This window comes from Triticum urartu, chromosome 6 (assembly GCF_003073215.2).
Source record: "Triticum urartu cultivar G1812 chromosome 6, Tu2.1, whole genome shotgun sequence".
Classification (NCBI taxonomy): Eukaryota; Viridiplantae; Streptophyta; class Magnoliopsida; order Poales; family Poaceae; genus Triticum; species Triticum urartu.
Genome location: NC_053027.1, coordinates 439,463,543 through 439,469,094, shown reverse-complemented (window position 1 = coordinate 439,469,094; position 5,552 = coordinate 439,463,543).

The window sequence follows — 5,552 nt, the reverse complement described above, 5'->3', positions numbered from 1 at the left end:
GACAGCTTCAGAACAGCCGGACTGTATTCCACGGCATTGTTCCTGGCCTTTCCTGCTCACCAATCGGCAAGATCCTGATGGACGTCCTCTTTGGAGATAAAGATCACTTCTGCCGAGAGTCAGTTTGGTTCGAGGTGGTGAATCTCGAGAGCCCATACCATGCATTACTTGGCCGACCCGCCCTAGCCAAGTTCATGGCGGTCCCCCACTACGCCTACCTCAAGATGAAGATGCTTAGTTCCAAGGGGATTCTGACCATAGCCGGCGACTACCGGAAGTCGTCTGCCTGTGCGGCTGAAAGTAGTCGGTTGGCCGAGTCCCTGGTGATCGCGGCCGACAAGCGGCTCCTTGACCGGGTTGTTGCGATGGCCGGCAAGCAGCCAGAGGTGTCGCCTAACCCCAAGGTGTCGGAGGCTGAGGGTTCGTTCAAGCCGGCCAAAGAGACGAAGAAGATACCCTTGGACCTGGAGCACCCAGACAGGTATGATGTCGTAGGCGCAAACCTCGACAGCAAATAGGAAGGCGAGCTCGTCGATTTCCTCCGTGAGAATTGGGACATCTTCGCATGGTCCCCCAAAGACATGCCAGGTGTACCGACGGAATTCGCCGAGCACAAGTTACATGTCCAATCTGATGCGAAGCCAGTCAGGCAGCCCTTGCGCCACCTATCAGAAGAAAAGAGAAGAGTTGTCGGATAAGAGATAGCCCGACTCCTAGCAGCCATCTTCATTATGGAAATATTCTTTCCAGAGTGGCTAGCCAACCCGGTCCTGGTACTGAAGAAGAACAAGCAGTGGCGAATGTGTATTGACTACACAAGCCTCAACAAGGCTTGCCCTAAGGACCCGTTTGCTTTGCCAAGAATTGATCAGGTGATAGACTCCACAGCCGGATGCGAGCTGTTGAGCTTCTTAGATGCATATTCAGGATATCACCAGATCAAGCTGAACCCGGCTGACAGACTGAAGACCGCCTTCATCACACCGTTTGGAGCCTTCTGCTACCTAACCATGACGTTCGGCTTGAGGAATGCCGGTGCCACCTTTCAGCGTTGCATGCAGAAGTGCCTCCTCAAGCAACTCGGCAGAAACACCCACGTTTACGTGGACGATGTGGTGGTGAAGACGGAGAAGCGTGGAACACTGCTAGAAGACCTCAAGGAGACCTTTAAGAACCTGCGCCGATTCCAGATCAAGCTCAACCCTGAGAAGTGCATCTTCGGAGTACCAGTCGGCCAACTCCTTGCCTTCATGGTCTCTGAACGCGACATAGAGTGCAACCCTGTAAAGATCAAGGCCATTGAGAGGATGGAGGTACCCAGCCGACTGCTGGATGTGCAAAAATTCACTGGCTGCTTGGCGTCCATCAGCCGATTCATCAGTCGGCTGGGCGAGAAAGCTCTCCCCTTATATCAGCTCATGAAGAAGACCACTTTTTTCGAGTGGATCCACAAGGTGGACGAAGCCTTTCTCCAGTTGAAGAAGATGTTGACTACTCCACCCATTCTGGCGGCTCCGACTCCTAAGGAGCCCATGCTCCTGTACATCGCCGCCACCAGCCGGGTAGTCAGCCCAATCATTGTAGTGGAACGCAAGGCGGAAGGCAAGGCACTACCTGTCCAGAGACCGGTATATTACCTGAGCGAAGTGCTGTCGACCTCCAAGCAGAACTACCCCCACTACCAGAAGATGTGCTATGGCGTGCACTTTGCCGCCAAGAAGCTGAAGCCTTACTTTCAAGAGCATCCAATCACTGTGGTCTGCACGACCCCACTTTTCGAGATCATCAGAAGCCGAGATGCTTCTGGCCGAGTGGGCAAATGGGCCATAGAGTTGGCTCCCTACACCATCTACTACCAGCCCCGCACCGCCATCAAGTCACAAGCACTAGCCGACTTCCTCGTCGACTGGGCCAAGACCCAGTACCTGCCACCAGCGCCCGACTCCACCCATTGGCGGATGCATTTCGACGGCTCCAAGATGCGCACCGGCTTGGGAGCCGGCGTTGTCCTCACTTCTCCTAAAGGCGACAAGCTCAAATACGCACTACAAATCCACTTTGCCGCCTCCAACAACATCGCCGAATACGAGGCGCTCATTCACGGGCTCCGTCTTGCCAAAGAACTTGGCATTCGCCGGATCCTGTGTTATGGCGACTCCGACCTAGTGGTCCAGCAGTCGTCTGGCGACGGACGCCAAAGATGCAAACATGGCGAGTTACCGTTTCCTTGTGCAGCAACTCAGTGGATATTTCGAGGGGTGCGAGTTCCTCCATGTGCCAAGAAATGACAACGACCAAGCAGACACCCTGGCACAAATCGGCTCCACCCGCCAAGAAATACCATCCGACGTCGCCCTTCAGCGCCTCCTCAAGCTATCTGTCAAGCCTTCACCAGAATCAGACTCCATCTTTGTGTCGGCTCCTCCCGAAGTAGTCGGATCCGACTCCAGAGCTCCGGCAGACGGTATGAGGATCTTGGCAGGTGGCTCCAAAGCCGCCACTGTCGAAGCCGGCCCAGGGACTGCAGAACCCGACCCGAGGACTGTGGCGGCCACCCCGAAGACTCCAGAACTCGGCCCGAGGGCTGCACCAGACGGCCTGGGGACTTCATCAATCCAGCAGGCGGTTGCTGACTCCAACCCGCCGCCTTCCAACCCAGCCGCCCTCGTCCAAGTCGCAGTTCTGGCTGTCGAAGAAATAGCAGCACCCTCATGGGCCAGCCCATCCTTAAATTCCTGGTGAGCAAAGAGCTGCTGACTGATGAGACCATAGCTCGGCAAGTACAATGCCGAGTGGCAGCCCTATAGTCAACAGAGAGCTCGTCAGGCGCAGCGTCACTGGTGTCTACCAGCGCTGCGTAGAGCCAGAGCAAGGCCAAGCAATTCTCAAAGACATCCATCAAGGCGAGTGCGGCCACCATGCGGCTTCAAGAGCACTCGTCGCCAAAGCCTTCCGACACGATTTCTTCTGGCCAATGGCCTTAGAAAAGGCCAAGGAATTGGTCCAAAAATGCAGAGGGTGCCAGAAGTTCCACTCCAAGCCGCATCAGCCGGCTTCTGCACTCAAGACCATCCCCATTGCCTGGCCCTTTGCAGTTTGGGGCCTAGACATGGTGGGACCATTCAAGACGGCACGAGGTGGCCTAACTCACTTACTTGTCGCGGTGGACAAGTTCACCAAGTGGATAGAAGCGAAGCCAATCAAGAAGCTGAATGGTCCGACTGCCGTGACTTTCATCTCCGACATCACAATTCGGTACGGTGTACCACACAGCATCATCACCGACAACGGCACGAATTTTGCCAAAGGCGCCTTAGCCCGTTTCTGCGTGACACAGGGCATCCGACTGGACCTAGCATCCGTCACCCATCCACAGTCAAACGGCCAGGTGGAGCGAGCAAACGGCCTCATCCTGTCCGGCATCAAGCCCCGACTGGTCGAGCCTCTGGAGCGCTCGGCTGGCTGCTGGCTCGATGAGTTGCCAGCCGTCCTCTGGAGTCTGCGCATGACTCCAAACAAGTCAACTGGCTTCACACCTTTCTTCCTCGTCTACGGTTCTGAAGCCGTCATCCCAACGGACATAGAGTTCGACTCCCCGCGAGTCACCATGTAGACCGAGGAAGAAGCAGAAGAAGCACGTCAAGATGGCGTCGATCTGCTGGAAGAGGGCCAGTTGTTGGCACTCAGCCGGTCCAGCATCTACCAGCAGAGCCTGTGCAGATACTACAACAGGAAGGTCAGGCCGAGATCTTTCCAAGAGGGCGACCTTGTGCTCCGACTGATCCAGCGAACAGCCGGCCAGCACAAGTTGTCGGCACCTTGGGAAGGCCCCTTCATCATTAGCAAAGTGCTGGGCAATGACTCCTACTACCTGATCGACGCTCAGAAGCCACGAGCATGCAAGAGGGACGACTCCGGCAAAGAGACAGAGCAGCCATGCAATGCAAATCTCCTCCGAAAATTTTACAATTAAACGCAGTATGCACCATGCTACCTTTTGTATTAAAAGTACCAAGGCTTCGCCCCCCCCCCTCGAGAAGAGCTCGGGGACTGCCCTCTTTTATCTATATGATAAGAATTATGCCTTCGAGTATGTTACTTTTTGTTATGCTGCTTGGCACCGGGTTCGACTAGTCGGCCCGGGGACTTGCCACCTTGCGCTATGAAATGCTTCCTGCAGCCGGACAAGTAGTGTGTGGCGCCTAAGCCGTCTCCTGTCAGAAGCCACAGCTCACAGAGCGGCTATCTGGTGGGCAGGAGTAAGGAAGAATGGGCGTCCACATGAAAAATGGCTAAGGACTCAAAGCATAAACATAGCTTAAAGCCGGCTTCCAGCCTTTTTTCACAAACCGACTCTTGAGCAGTCGGCTTGCCGCCTTCTATCTGACTTGCTAAACAACTCTAAAAACGGCTAAGTACTTGCCTTCCCAAAGTGAACAAGAATTTGATCCAGCAGCAGTCCACAGAGCGGCTGTCTAACTGACAAAGACGGCAACTGAGGGAAGGCGGCAAAGGAAAAAGCCAAAGGAGCAATGAGCAAGAAAAGATAGAAGTCGGGTGAATATTTACATAACAAAGGCCCTTGGCCGAATCTTCGAGCAGAATTTCAAAATACACCCCGCGGGTGGAATTGTGCGAATTAACAAGTTCTTCAAAGACTATGAAAGCAGATAAAACAAAGATAAGGTGGCAGCCTAGGAGGCGGCAGACGGGTTCGGAGGATCGGAGGAGACGGCGGTGTCGGATATTGGGGCGGCTGGCTGGGCGGTCTCGGCTTGATCACCTCCGGCGGCAGTCGGCTCGGGCGGGCACGGCTCGTTGCTGGAGGCGCGGTCGAGCTGAGGCTGGCCGTCCGTCCATCTTCCAGTGCCTCCGTCTCGCTTCCATCTTCCGCCTCGTCTTCCTCCTCGACGCTGGAGCCGATCACCTCCGCCGAGTCCTCGCCGTAGTCTGGGTTCATCCCAAACCACTCCGGCAGTACCTCCCCGCCGTCTTCAGCCCGCTCGGGGACAAAGATGCTGGAATCGGTGTACTCGGCAATTGCCACCGCGCGCTTGACAAGGGCATCTTCTGCGGCTGCCAGCTCTGGCTGGGCCTCTGACTGGAGTGTGGCCAGCAAGTCTAGGTCCAGCCCCGGATACCACGCCTTGACAAATTCCAATGCTCGGCACGCTCCATCCCGGGCCGAGGAACCCTTCCAGGCCTCAAGACGGCCAGCCGTGACCTCCAGCCAGTCGGCAGTCCGACTGGGGGTGTGCGGAGCCTGCACGTCTGGCCATAGGGCAGCGATCGCTTGGACGCGGACATGTTGAAGCCGGCGCAGCATCCGGTGGGCCGGCCGTAGACGAGCCCCAATGCTCAGAATATGCTCGTCAAGGGTCCGGGGGGCGTCGGCGGCGATCTCCGTGATATCTGCCCTCCGCCCCTCGCGGTCAGCCTCGATAGCTTGATTGGCGGCCTGCGAGTGGCCGGGGAAGAAGTCTACCAAGACAAAAAGAATGAAGAACAAGTCAAACAACCAGGAGTCGGCTCGACCTATAGTCGGCAGCTCG